Below are 11,605 nucleotides of genomic sequence, written 5' to 3'. Positions count from 1 at the left end.
TGCTCTACTGAATGGAGTCTATTTATATATTTGCACAATACACTTGTGGAAGAGCCGCACAACCTTTATGGCAGAAGATAAAGTGAAATCAAGATACTTGTCACTGTCCAAGATACCAAGGAGCATGACAAAGATATGTCCTCAAACTCTCAGATACTATCAGGGGCCAGCAACGTGTCTGTACACAGACACAAGTGTCCATGGTAAAAATTTTGAGGTCCATGGTAATTTAAAAAAAAAATGGAGTGACTGAATGGCATAACCCCCTCCAATGTCCGTCACTAAGTACAGTAATTTTGTCAAGTGTCACACAACATGGTGGTGCTGACCCCTGGATACTATAAATGATTGTCTCTCTAATAAGGAAGAAATCAATCTACATTTAATTCAGGGAGATAGACAGCAATTTTCATGTGGTTCTCCCTGTTAAGTGTTTCAGCAAGACCAATGCCATCAATGTGGCCACTGAATGCTACTCAAGGGCCTCGCAATCTAAAAAGCAAGAAGCATCTAAAGCAACTCTGGGAGGAAAGAGAGTATATGGAGCATTATGTTATTTAGTGACCTACCAACAAATAAGAATTGGACAATATTACAAAAGTGACACGATACAAAATTCCAAGCAATAGTGCAAGACCCTTTCCCAGAAAAGTGTTTTGTGTGTTGTATATCTCTCTGAAAGGCAACTCTCAGATTTCTTTTCACAGGTCCATACCTGTATATAGTAGCTTATTATGACAATAAACATTTGATTTGGAAATGATAGATTCCAGCATGACGGAACATAGTATGGCCTAGAATTTGTGACTAGAGTTACTACAGTTGTTAGAAACAACACACTTGTTTCTCATTAAATAGTTAACTTGAGGAATCATGATTTATCAGCATATCAAGATGCAACATAAATTGTGCTAAAATGTCATCATATTGAGTCAAAATGTCATCACATATCTGAAAAGGATATTTCATGGAATCTGAAAATGGTTAAAATAGGACAAAGTGGGTTGAATTTTAGAACTCTATGAATCATATTTAACCTATGGGAAAGTCTAGTTTTGTCTTGCCCTAGATTGTAGATTTGAGTGAAGTTAAATATTAATGACGTGAAAAGAAAGTAGAGAGGAACAACCACAACTTTTTTTCTCAAACTGACAGAGAACAAAAGGAAAGCCAAACATTGCACTAGCAGGTAGAACAAAGGCAGGACAAAGGTAGAAGAAAGGTAGAAATGTTGCTCACTTAAAAAACAAACAAACAAAAATGGATTACCATATATCTTCCTGCAAAATATTGTAACAGAATAATTAAAGCTCACAGAGTGTAAATCTGTAATGTATGTATATTTTTATTACAGGAGTTTCCAAGTCACAAAAGAGCTACCATCAGGTAGCTTTTACTGCCTGAGTGTTACAGAATATATGCAAAAAATGAAGAAAAATTACAATCTTTATAAAACACGAAGTTTGAATATTACTTTAAAATGTCCTAATTTAGTCTTGCATATGAACGTAGGTCCCAATCCTGCAAACACTTATGCATGAGTTTAACTTTACTACCATGAAAAATTCCTTCGACTTCTGTGGGACTATTCAGGGTAGTAAAGTTAAGCATGTGTGTAAGCGTTTGCTGGATTGGAGCTACAGAATATAGTTCACCTGTTTTATCTTGTTATTAAATAAGTGGGAGGAATGGCCCTGTTTCCTTGCCTTTCTTAATTATTGGCAACGCAAAGAATATTATTCAAAACAGATAAGTGAATTTAAAAAAAAATAAGACCATAAGAGCTAAATTGAAAGACAAATTAATTTGTTATGGTACAGGTTGCAAATACATATAAATTAAAGAGGAAAAATAAAATGAAACTGTATTAAAAAAATTGAAACCTAGGAAATGTCAAGTTGAGGCAAAATTTAAAAAACAAACAGATACAAAAATTGGAAAGGACTGTTAAAGTATCCCAGGCAGTCCTGGGTTTACAATGGCACCAGTGACCCCATGGAGCTGGGCCTGCTCCGCTTGCACTGTGCCTTGAGACCCCACCAGCCTGCTGGCTCCTCCCTCCCACTTGCTCTTCTCGCCTGCCTGCCAGCTGGCCGAGGGCTCCTCTCCACTCCCTGGCCTCACCTGCTGGCTTCTCTCTGTCTCCTGTCCAGACCCCAGTGCACCTCCAGCTCCAGGCAATCTCTGCTTCCTACCAGCTGTGAGGCCCCACCTGTCTCCTAGAGCTGAGCCGCCTGAGACTGATGCAGAAGCCTGCCCAGTCCCGGCCAGTTGTGGGGGGGAAGGGAGGAACAGTGTGTGGGGCTTGACAGGGCCCTTCCAGGCGAGTGGGTCCTGAGGGAGCCTGGGTGGGGCATGCCCTGGCCTGGCTGATCATACCACTCCCGAGGGGCTGGAGTGATTTCCCCACCCCAGGACACTGGCAGCTCAGCCCAACAGACACAGTCGCCTCCCAGCAGGGCTAGTTAGTGGGGTCAGGAGCAGGGTGTGGCGGAGTGGGTCTCTGGAGGGCCTTGGGTGGGGGTGCTGGTCTATGAGGGGGTGGGGAAGATCTCTGTGTGTTGGGGCACTAGGGAGTGGGGGTTCTGTGTGGGGTGCTGGGCAGTTGTGGTGTTGTGCAGGGTACTGTGCATTTGTGATAGGGTCTGGGGGGTGCTGGGCATAGTGGGTATGGGGGGGGGTGTTCCGGTGTTGGGGAAGGGGGCTGTGTGGCATGACATGGGCCCACTGCCAAGGGAAAGGGGCATGCTGGCAGCACAGGACCGGGCAGGCCATTATACGTCTGGCAACTGTCGGTTTGTAAATAATGCCCTCACACTGGGCTGGACAGAGCAGGGCCACCCCTACCATGCCAGGCCCCATTGCCCCTGGCTGGCCCCTCACTCTGGGGACTGAACCTCCTGAACCATACTACATTGTTACCATGGGGGCCCACAAATATGTTTGGTGGCAGGCCCACAAAGGGTTAATCCGGCCCTGATCACAAGCATTCCATGCTGTGTATTACCGTAGATGGGCACCGTATTTCCCTACTTTGCTTTAGATGCCCTGTTTCTCTGACAGGCTTTAGTGGGTGTTTAAGTATCTTATCTAGTTTTAGATGTTTAGTAGTGTGTGTCATCAATACTTGCTGGAGAAACACAGTCCCCTGATCACAGGTTTTGGCAGGTAAGTAACAGCAAAACTGATTTTCAGCTACTTTATTTTAAAATGTTTTAAATTGCAATTTTAAAATTTACACAACATATAGGTGTGCTAGAAAGAGGCCATTCTGTGCAGGTGTGTCAGAAAGAGGCAAGAGCAGCAGGAACTTTGTCTCTCCTAAGTATACTTGCATAGGGGACAGCCTTAATGTGGTTGCCACCACTTCAGAAACCGGACATATCTATACTGTCATGCAGTGCAGGGTGTGAATAGCAGTGTGCACCAAAGTGCCGTACTGTAACTCCCCCCATGTGGATAATGTGGGCATGAGCTGAAAGATCTCTAGTTCATTATATGCTGCTGCTTGCACAGATTTGATTGCAGGTGTAAAGTAATGGTTAGTTTCCCTTTTTGTTTCATATAGCAGTCAAGGAAAGAAAAAGATGATTAAAATAGGAAAATGTGATTTTAAATCCACAAAAACCGACTGGGAACTCATGAGCAAGTATATTACTTGAAAGTACTTTTGACTAATATTTTAAAATTGATTTCAAGGTGACAATGGTCCTTTAATGTTGTTTAGGGACCACTGTTTGACTTCATACTTGGGACAAAATGTATGGCTATTATTAGAATATTTTTGATTTATTTATTAAGCACTGTTACCTTTTATATTTGTACATCACCTTCTGATCTTTGGGTAGGAAGCAGTCCATAAATATTCTTATTTTTATTAAATTATTGTTATTGGGCCAGACCATGCCCTAGAGGGTATGTGGAAGGGTGGAACCTACAAAATTAAAGGATAGTAGGAATGTGCTGCCTGTCGGTGCCCACTAAAAAATTGCAGGCGGAGGAAGCATATGATTAAAGCTTACTGCCCTGATTCTGCTTCCTTCCAAAGGTTAGGGAAAGCATCTCTGCAAACCCCACCATACAAGAGCTGTGAGTGGGGTCTAAAGAAGCATGTTGTGTATGATATTGCCTGGGGATATAGCTCACACCACATGCCCTGTTCCCTCTGTGGGAAGAAACATTAAACAGGGAGAGACTGTGGAGTATTGTAGGTCACAATACAGGAAAGCAGGAATGCTGTTTTTGCAATGTCTGTGAAAGTTGCACCTGAGCATTTATCCGGGTTGGGCAGAATTTGGCCTATCAAATGTGTGAACTTCTGGTGGTTAATTAAAGAGGGATTACTCAACCTGAAAACTGAACAAATCAGAAAATTGGTTGGATAATGAAACCTGGCACTGGGCACGTGTAACAGGAGATCTAACCAGGGCTGGCTCTAGGTTTTTTGCTGCCCCAAGCAAAAAAAGAAAAAAAAAAAAAAACCCTCAGAGCTTGCAACTGCCAAAGCAAAAAACCCAACAACCACCCGGCATGCCGCCCCAACCACATGCTTGGTTTGCTGGTGCCTAGAACTGGCCCTGGATCTAACCCTGAGACAGTGGAGCACCTACAGGTGTAGCAGGAGCTTCCCTCTTGGGGACAGAGCGCTTCTGAGGCTACAGGGGCCACGGGATCATGGTTAGGGAACAGTTAGGGGGACGGACAGTGACCTGTCTGGGGCTGAGTTGTGGGAAGGGGTCGGTGGCAGAAAGTCAGCGTTCAGAGCCGGAGCAGGTACCTAGCCCTGGTGCGGGACTTTAGGGCGCTCTGGATCCCTAAGCGGGGTGGGAGCAGAGCAGCCGCACGCGCCTGCAGCGCGGCTCCGCCCGCCTCACGATGGGGACCAGGCGCGCGCTAACAATTCTCTCCATAACGGCCTAATCAGCGATTGGAATCTCCTTTCCATGTATCCTTCCGTAGCGCTGTCTAGTCCCGGCGCTCGAACCTGGGAGCAGCGCTGACACTACGTATCTCGGCAGGCGGAGGGATCCGGAGGAACTTATTTCCCTCTAGTCTTGGGAGGGAAACGGTCGACGCTTGGCTGAGGACGGAGGTGAGTGCCGCGGTTCTCTCGAGAGGACCGGCGAGCTGCTCGGCACAGGGCCGAGCCAGGTTAGTGAAGGGAGCGGCCTGCGGCGGGGAAGAGGCCGTCACCCCCCTGCTCCTCCAAAAGGAGGAGAAAGAGGCCGGACACCCCCTGAAAGCAAAGGGAGAGAAAGTGAAGAGCCAGACGTACCCTCCCTCCCGAAACCGGCCGCCCTCCGTGCCCGGCCCCGGAGGGAGGGTGAGACTGACATCGGGAGGCAGCAAGAGACGCTGGCCTGGGGGAAAGGAGGCGCCGTTGTCCGTACACATTATACCCAAGCACAGACCCGGGCTGGGCGTGGTGGAAAAGGCTGAGGCGCCCGCCCGCGCGCTTCTAATTTTCGGGCACAGCAGCGCAACGAACCTCTCGTGGCATTCTTCACAAGTTTTTGCAACTGTCTGTAGCCCCCATCACTATAGTATTTAAATGCTTCACAATCTTTATTTTGTCACAACTGCACCTGTATTCCCCCACTGTGGTCTCTCCAGGGCAACCACTTTAGGCTCCAGCCATCACCTCTCTTGCATAGAGACCTGTATCTCCCCCCGCCCTTCAGTGGGGTTTTTCCAGGCTGCATAGTTCTCTGTTTACACTGATTTCCCCAGCAAGCCAGACTGCCTAAATAGGCTGATGTCTGTGCTTTGCTTTGCGGCGGCTGCAAACAGCCGCAATTGCCAACAGTCACAAGTTACCATACAGCTCTTTGTAAGCAAGCACATTTCGTTCTTAAGGTAAAAGCATTACAGAGAAAATATATGAAACAATAAAAGAACCTACAAAGATGCTAATAAAAGTTACCAGAGATCAACCCTGCCCCACCAGCTCCAACAAGGGCTCTAGTAGGAGCCAGTCCTTCAAACCTCACCAAGGGTTTTTTCTGTGGTCAACTCCAGCTCTGAACGAGTCCCCTCAGGAACAGATTAGTTTTTCTCTTCTACAGCTTGGATCTTTGATCTTGAAACTTTGGGAACAGGTAATTAGCAGACAGTGATCCTGTCCTCAGGGCATAGCTTTAGAAGGCTGGGTTTTTGCATAACTGGATGTAAGGAATTTGCAGTATTCATGTCCCTCTAGAGATTCCCCAGGCAAACCACTGGATACTGTTTGTCCAAAAAGTCCATTCTCATCTGGCACATTGTTCAGTATAGTCCTTTGAAGCATATAACACTTCCTAGGGTTCACATCATATCTCCTCTCTAGAAAGAGGGGACATACAGTCCTGGCCCACAGTAATACTATATAGTCTTTGCCTTCAATACAGTGAATGCCAAAGAAACGTAATACAATAAATTTATTCAAAGATATTGCAGGGAACTGCAATATTTGTCACATATCTATCCCTCAACACCCTTGTGAGCTGGGGGTAATAGTATTTCCCTATTTTTAGATAGGAAACAGGCTAAGGTATTTAGGTGCCTAACTCCTGTTGATCAGTGGGAGTTAAGTGCCTAAATACATTTGCCAATCTGGGCCTTAAGTGACCAAGATCACACACAAAGTCTGTAGTGGAGCAGAGAATTGAACTTGTGTTTTTCAAGTCATAAGCTAGTGCCCTAATCATTGGGCAACTCCTCATGCTGGCTTCCTGGTTTAAATACTAGCATCAGCCAGTTAGTGAGCTGTGAGGGGCTGCCCTTCAGGCCTTGGGAAGTATGTCCTGCAGAGCCTAGATTCATACGGTTCTTCAGTGGCAAGCTAGCCTAAGCTTCTAGTGGTTATTTAAAAAAAAAAAAAGAGTCAGCAACCTACAATTCCTGTGTTTCTGGGTTCTAGTCTGCCTAGTTGTTACAAAAGTCAAATGAGATTATTTGTGTGTTTATAGTTAAGCAGTTGCATAAGTGTTGGCAAGAGTAGTGTATGCTTATAAGAAGTCCGCAGGATCTTTTTTTCAGGGGAAAAGGCAATACGCCACATTTGTTGAAGATACAACAATTAACATATGCATTCAATCACACACTCACTCACTCCCACCAGTTGATGTTATAGTTACCAGTCCAGAGTCCATATCAATCTAGTGGCCAGCCAAGTTGATCACGGGTAGGTAGGTGCTAGGTTCTGTTGGTCACAACACGATGCTCTGGTGGAAGTCTTGGCTGGACAAACCCAAAGTTTCATGGCAAGGCACCCTGTTTATATAATTTTCCTTCATTGAGACCAATGAGTTTTGCACTGTCACACTGGAATCAATTGTTGTTTGACGAGTGCTTGTTTTCTTAACTTGTCCTTCTCATCCTTTATCTTGTTCTTTCATCAAGTCTCTCAGGGGGGCATGTTGCAGCCTCCTGGCGCCCTTGCATCTGTTTCCAGTGCTCCTTAGAACATCTGGTTCAGCGATGGCCTTCACACTTATCTCAACACCCATTCCTCATTCACACACGAAACAGAATTAATTTACACAGAACATTTTGAACAGGAACATTAAATTGCAATGCAGAAGAAAAACGATCATGGCATTCTTTTACTTATTTTAAAATATTAAGCCTACAACAAAGTGGTGACCCTCAAAGGTCTGTTACTGCCTTGAAATCAGTCCAGACACACAGAAATTCTGGCTGATGCCTCTCTACCAATGGCTGCTAGGCCATTCCTTTCTTCTGTTCAAAAAGGGTGGCTGGCAGGATATGGTCAAATCATATACATTTAATACATGCTACATTATTACTTTATTCTTTATCCTTTATTCTAAATTATACAAAATACAAACAATACATTCTACTACTACAGTAGGGGCCAAAATGTATTTCTTCAGAGGCTTAATTGTTTAAGTAAAAATTGGTGAATGTACTAATTCTGATTTACTAGAAATTAACTTTTAAATCAAATTATGGTATATGTAAGATAGACTGTTAGAATAATTTGCAAAACTGAAACCAACATTTTAAAAATGTTTTTGCTTTATTGCATTTATATGTTATGCAACAATTGTATGGATTTTTTTTATAGTGACTAATAGTTTTTATCCCATAAAGAACTATGACTAAGTCTCACTCATGTTAATACAGGTTGCTGGTTCTTCATTCTCCACAGTATTCTTCTGAGCTGTTGAAAAACCAAAACAAAATCTGTGCATTGAAATCAAACTTGCTTAAGTAAGTGCTATATAATAAAAATATACAGTAGGTAAGGGTTAAATAAGTTTAAGTAAACTGAATACATGAGAGAAACTAAACTGAGAACATTTCTAGAATATATCTTCATCTGCACTTGATTTTGTGTATTGATTAGCAAAAATAAGGACTAAGTGTTTACGCCTAGTCATTTTCTTAAATTAGAACGAGTAGTCCAAGTTTAGAAAATGTTTTCTGTACCTGCAGTAAATATTACAGAAGGAAAAAAGCTGGTTTATTGCTTATGTCAACTATGTACAAATGTATTTTATATCAGTTCCGTGGTTCAGATTTAGTTCTCAATTCTACAAACATACACAATTTTATTCATGAGTAATCTCATTGGGGTCAATAGGACTACTCATGTGCATTGAGTTAAATATGTGCTACTTCCGGGAGAATTGTGCACCAAAAAAATAAAAATTCTGCAATATTCTAAACATTTTGTTTGTCAGAATAGAATCATGCCAGTTTCAATTACTTTGGTAATTTATTTAAACCACAATACAGAAAAAAAGTCACTAACTATTCAGCATTTCCTAAATACAAAAAAGTTAATACTTGGTAACCAATACTCTGCATTCCAGTTTTATAATCTGGATTTTCATTTAAATTACATTACAGAACACCAAGCAGCAAAATAAAAATAAAATAGAATATCATTTTAAATTGCTTAGACTTTCACACATGAAAGTCATGCATTTTTGCCAATCATTGTCCTATATTTTAATTTAAATTATAGTACAGAAAACAAAGAGCTTTTAGGTTTTTCTCACTTAGTGATTTCCTTCTGGCAGAAAGGACCAGATTGTACAGTGAAAAACTCTGCATCTCAGAGTTTGAGACAGCATTTATGCAATTCCAGGCCAGCATTTATCCAGTTTGGAATTTTGTCTTTCTCTGAAAGCCAAAATGCTTGGAGGGCTACAAAAATAGCTTGACTTTGAATAGCTTCAGGCACAATCTTTTCCCTGTACAATTTTAGCTCCTGTTCAGGTACCTCAAAAAAAACCCAGGTATTGCTTAAAAATATAGTAGCCTGGCAGGATATAAACACAATGAGGATCAAATAATCTATAAGCCTCAGAACATTCAGATTTTCTTGTCCAAATGAGAAATATTTGTCAAGCTTTTGAGAAGCTTCATGGCCTCTTTAAAGAGAGACAGGCAAGTTTTTCAACAGGAGATATGTTTTCTGCCTCTCTAAATTTAAAGAACTCTGAGGTGCTTTCTGAAGAAAGGGGGCTCTAGATGTGAACTGAAATATATCTGTAATTCTTCCAGAAGGTCAAATAAATTAACCCTGCAAGGCTTCCTGCTCTCAAATGTTAGATGTAAACAGAGAATTTGTTCCCATTTCTTTGCTAGAAAAGTGATCTGTATTTTCAACAATGCATACTTAGTTGGGTCATTCAGCATTTTTCTGAATAGTTTACACAGAAACTGGGGAGCTGCTGTTGCACTCTTCATTAAAAAATCTCTTTATAGAACTGAAAGTTCTTAGAGTGATACTGAACAGCATAAAACCAGCTGTTCCAGTGTGTTCCATCTGGGCTAGGAGGCATGGATGCGTGACATCTGCAGACTCTTGTAGTTTTCTGGTTCGTGAAACAGGTACTTCACTTTCGTACTACCAGAATTATAGAACATGTTTTTGAAGCACCTTACAAATGTATCAACCAGCTGAAAAGGCTTTCTAAATGATTCACCAATTAAGTTAAGAATATGTGCCAAATAGATGATATGCCCAGAATTCGGAAACAGTGTTTTCTAAGAAAAACACAGAATCAAATGCCTTTTTCGTGTGAGTAGTGTTGTCAGCATCAATTACTACAACATTTTCATGATCAATCTGGTATTCATTTACAGATTTGACTACAGCCTGTGAAACAGTTGAGTGATTAACAGCATCTAAAAACACTGTATCCACAAAAAAAAGAGTAAACATACCCACTGCAATCAGGTTCTAATGGTGCAAGCAGTACATTCAGAACTGATCTTGCCTCATCATCACAACATTCAAAAATAACAGTGATTTTCTTGTCTTTAAGCTTCAGTTTTCCTTTTCTTTGAGGTACACTTCAAGTAAGTATGTCTCAGTCAGTTGTGTCCAGGAATCGCACACCCCATTCCAGACCCTAGTGTCAAATTCTCTCACAAGTGGGTGGTCAGTCTTTGACAAGGGGATGTTGGCACCTGTTAGTGTCTTCACCGATGCTGAACAAATCTGAAAGTTGAAGCAGTTAGATAAGTCTTGAGTGAGGACAAATGTTTACTACCCATGTAACATTGTTAATCTTAGATTAATAATTTATTCCAACTATATTTAGTTCTGAATTTCTAGATTTTAATTTAGATTTAAAATATAATAAAATGATCATGTGTGTATATGATATTTGGCTTATGCCTCTAAGGAGAGGCACACTCAATAACAAAAATGCGTTATTAAATGAATTAGCTGTAAAATATCACATGAAAGTGCAAGTTAGTGTAGAGTATATTATTTATTATTAACAGAAAACTGACCATAGTCATTACTTTAAAAAAGTTCAAAAACAGCTGTATATTCAAGCACTTAAAGTAAAGAGACCCCCATCGCTATAGCTCTTCTAAGCTACTTATCTTATATTTCAGCATAAGAACATTTTCTTGTATTTCCATTCACCTCCACATGTTCTTTCTTCGCCTGGGTTTTGTTTTTCAGTGTACTTGTAATGGTCTTCTGATGTTGGTTTCTGCCTTCCTCTTGAGTCTCATCTTCCTTCAGTTTGTGGTTGTGTTTTTTTTTTTTAAATGAACAATGATCCACAATTGCAGACGGTCATGATTGAGAACAACATTGCAAAATAAATTGTCCCCATCCGCATGCAATTTTGTAGGGGATTCTTGAGCATGAAAAGCTGGTGCAGCCATTTTTGATGCATGATGTAAGGCCGTTCAGGTTGTGCAAAAGAATGAATATCCCTTTGCCATTTGGTAATTTCATCTGGACCTGGCTGGCTATTTTGGGAAGTGCTTGGTTCTGACTGTCTTGACATTTTATTGACTGCTTGATAAATGTTTTATTTGCCCTCAGTCTTTTTTTTTTCTTTAATGGGTAAGTAAAATAGATCCTGAGCTGTAATCTAACCCTATTATGCCACTCTGGCACTGGAGAAAAGCAAAAAAACACAGATTTTCCTAGCTGAGGATTCCCTTGGTATGGAAGTGTCCTGACCTATGCCAATCCTTATATCGGAAACAAGGAGGGGTGGGGAAAGGAGCATGGTCAGAACATGCTACACTTTTGCCATCCCCAGCTGAAGATGACTCCCTGGGCACCCACTAGCTGGCATATTTTGGGGTAACAGCCTCCATCCTTTTACTTCTTAAC

The 11,605-nt window shown here is 41.7% G+C and overlaps 1 protein-coding gene and 1 pseudogene across 13 annotated transcripts in view; one reads left to right on the top strand and one right to left on the bottom strand.

The window, feature by feature from the left end:
• The window catches only part of DNAH8 (dynein axonemal heavy chain 8), a 556,010-nt gene that overhangs the window by 747 nt on the left and 543,658 nt on the right, over positions 1-11,605 (top strand). For 6 of the 13 annotated variants that reach the window (XM_039529004.1, XM_039529016.1, XM_039529014.1 and 3 more), the window contains exon 2: positions 4,960-5,151. The gene's annotated coding sequence lies outside the window, so the exon portion shown is untranslated. Of the gene's footprint in view, positions 1-4,959; positions 5,152-8,152; positions 8,215-10,101; positions 10,318-11,605 lie in introns of all 13 variants that reach the window. The other 7 variants (XM_039529005.1, XM_039529012.1, XM_039529006.1 and 4 more) reach the window with 5 other exon arrangements.
• LOC120401124 lies at positions 10,286-11,270 on the bottom strand (annotated as a pseudogene).

The sequence above is a fragment of the Mauremys reevesii genome, linkage group 3 (genome assembly GCF_016161935.1).
Source record: "Mauremys reevesii isolate NIE-2019 linkage group 3, ASM1616193v1, whole genome shotgun sequence".
Lineage (NCBI taxonomy): Eukaryota > Metazoa > Chordata > Testudines > Geoemydidae > Mauremys > Mauremys reevesii.
The sequence above is the reverse complement of the archived record's forward strand: the minus strand, read 5'-3'. Positions and strand labels throughout refer to the sequence as shown.